Source organism: Tenrec ecaudatus, chromosome 15 (assembly GCF_050624435.1).
Source record: "Tenrec ecaudatus isolate mTenEca1 chromosome 15, mTenEca1.hap1, whole genome shotgun sequence".
Lineage (NCBI taxonomy): Eukaryota > Metazoa > Chordata > Mammalia > Afrosoricida > Tenrecidae > Tenrec > Tenrec ecaudatus.
This window is the reverse complement of record NC_134544.1, coordinates 114,217,534-114,220,267: the sequence shown is the minus strand read 5'-3', so window position 1 is coordinate 114,220,267 and position 2,734 is coordinate 114,217,534. Positions and strand designations below refer to the sequence as shown.

General features: G+C 45.7%; 1 pseudogene; it reads left to right on the top strand.

Annotated features, from left to right (window-relative positions):
* The first annotated feature begins 1,748 nt into the window (after window positions 1-1,748).
* LOC142427370 (small ribosomal subunit protein uS19 pseudogene) lies at window positions 1,749-2,205 on the top strand (annotated as a pseudogene).
* Window positions 2,206-2,734: the final 529 nt, after the last annotated feature.

Here is a 2,734-nt window from a genome sequence, read left to right as displayed (position 1 = left end):
AGGCATCAGGGAGGGAGGGGGAAAATGAGGAGCTGATGCCAGGGCCTTAAGTGGAGAGCAAATGTCTTGAGAATGATGAGGGCAATGAATGTACACATGTGCTTTACACAGTTGATGTATGGATGGATTGTGAGAAGAGTTGTATGAACCCCCAATAAAATGATTTTTTTTAAAGTGTATCTCTTTGTGCTTCTTCCAAACAGCTGATAAATTTGAATGGCCAGCCTTTTAGTTAGCAACCAAGTGTTTAACGACTAGACCCCCACATTAAAACAGCACCCTCAAACTTAACTACAGTCAACTCATAGTGAACTTCTAAAAGAGGGATGAGCTGCTCCGTAGGGTTTCCAAAGCTGTAAATCGTCTTTTCCCCTCTAGATAGCTTGTCATTGGAACTGCTCGCCTTGGCGGTAAGTAGCCCAATGCATAACCAGCTGGGCCACCTCATTAGCTATTAATAACATTTATAACTTTGTTATATCCTTATTGTTCTACCACTAAAAAGAGGACATTGTGTACATTTTTGAGGATGAAATAGTATGCATACATTTTTAAAAATATGCATGGTACACGATGATGCATCATAAGGGCTCAATAAATAAATGTTACCCCCTTATCCCATTCCTTTTTTAGAGAAACATCTCTGTGCTCATTTGGTTCGGTCAGCACTGATACCTTTTAGTAAATGAGAAAATATGTAAGTTGTTTCATGACCCTGAGCCGTGTTCGAAGTTTTATGAAAGGCTTGAGTCCAACCATATGGATTTGTGCCAACAAATTGTATATTTTAAAAAAAAGAGAGAGAGAACATGTATTGACACCTTCTTTTAAATATATCCAGCGTCTCAAATACAAAGCCCTGGGGCATAGCGGTTATGTATTGGACTGCTAATGGCAGGGGGGGGGCAGGGGGAGGGTTGTTTGAAATCACCAGGCTCCATGGGGGAAAGATGAGGCATTCTAATCCCATAAAGATGGATTGTCTCAAAAATCCACAGGGACAGTGCGACTCTGTCCCCTAGGCTCACTCTGAGTCAGAGCAGACTCAATGGCGGTGAGTTTGGTTTGGGTTCTTCTCGCAAATAAATTTTTTCTAAGAAGGGAGGCGGGGGCGGTTGCTATATGAGAGGTCTTCAAAAAAGCTCAAGAAAATGTGTATTATAAAAAAAACTATGCATGAATTTCATGTTTTTCACAGAAATAAACGCATACTAACAAAGTAATAACTGCCTCTTAAGCCACGTACGAGCACAACGAGCACAATGACGTGCTCTGGAGTTCTCATTCTTCTCAAACTATCCATCATTTATTATGGTCCACACTGCCCTGTGCACCCTAATGCCAGGATGATCATCTCTCCAGATCCATAATTAAAGGCATCTGCCAAGACCCTGGTTCCAAGTACGGTCATACTCTGAGGTTCCAGGGAGAAAGGAATTTGGGGAGGGGACACTTGAGCCCAGTACAGCTGGATTTTTGCTTCCTGAGACACAAAGAAGATTCACGTCTCTGGCTTTCCCCATAGCTACCCATCTTCACCCTGCTCATGAAAGAGCTGTTTTTTTTATGGACCCATCAATTCTACTCTTTTAGTTTAGCATTCCCCTCCAAAACTTGCTCACCACCGTAGCTATACACAGGCTGCCACTGAGAGATGGTAGACTGTAACAGAACCGGCCGAAGGGCCTTGCCATCTACTTCAGAAAGGCAGCAAGGACAGTTCCGTGTCTTAGAAGGCTTCAGCGTTTTCCCACAGCACCGACGAGATGGCGGAGGTGGAGCAGAAGAAGAAGCGAACTTTCCGGAAGTTCACCTATCGCGGCGTGGATCTGGACCAGCTGCTGGACATGTCCTACGAGCAGCTGATGCAGCTGTACAGCGCTCGGCAGCGGCGTCGCCTGAACCGTGGCCTGCGGAGGAAGCAGCGCTCGCTCCTGAAGCGGCTGCGCAAAGCCAAGAAGGAGGCCCCGCCCATGGAGAAGCCAGAGGTGGTGAAGACGCACCTTCGCGACATGATCATTCTCCCGGAGATGGTGGGCAGTATGGTGGGCGTGTACAACGGGAAGACCTTCAACCAGGTGGAGATCAAGCCGGAGATGACTGGCCACTATCTGGGCGAGTTTTCCATCACTTACAAGCCTGTCAAGCACGGCCGGCCCGGCATCGGGGCCACCCATTCTTCGCGTTTCATCCCCCTCAAGTAGTCCTTCAGCCAATAAAAGCCTCCCTCTCCTGCGGCTAGCAGCCGCTCATGGCCACTTACACCAACAGTAAGTGCCCTGTTTTCATAAAGCCATCTTGCTTTACTAGAAAACAGTTGAGAAGCCTTCAAGGAGAAGGTGGCAATCTGTTGGCAACTTAGTTGTAGTTTGCCCAATAGTTACCCAAATCTGTTGTGACATATCCTTATATGTCACACATGGTTTGGATTTCTTTAAGAGAAAAAAAGATCTAGCAGATTATGAATCTGTCATTTGACCAGAACTCCGAAGTGCACAGCCAGGAAAGCTCAGCACAGATGTCTGTCGAAACGCTCGGAGTCACTGCCATTAATCACAGGAGGAGTCACAGGTTTAGGTATTGACAAGTGGCTGTTTGGGCATTCGTCTGTTTTGCTAAATTTAAGATTGCCATGGGCAACAGCCAAATTAAATAACTACCCAACTTAGCTTTTCCTCATCCCTTTTCCAAGAAACATTCAACTTGAACTATTCATCGTGACCATGTCAAGTCA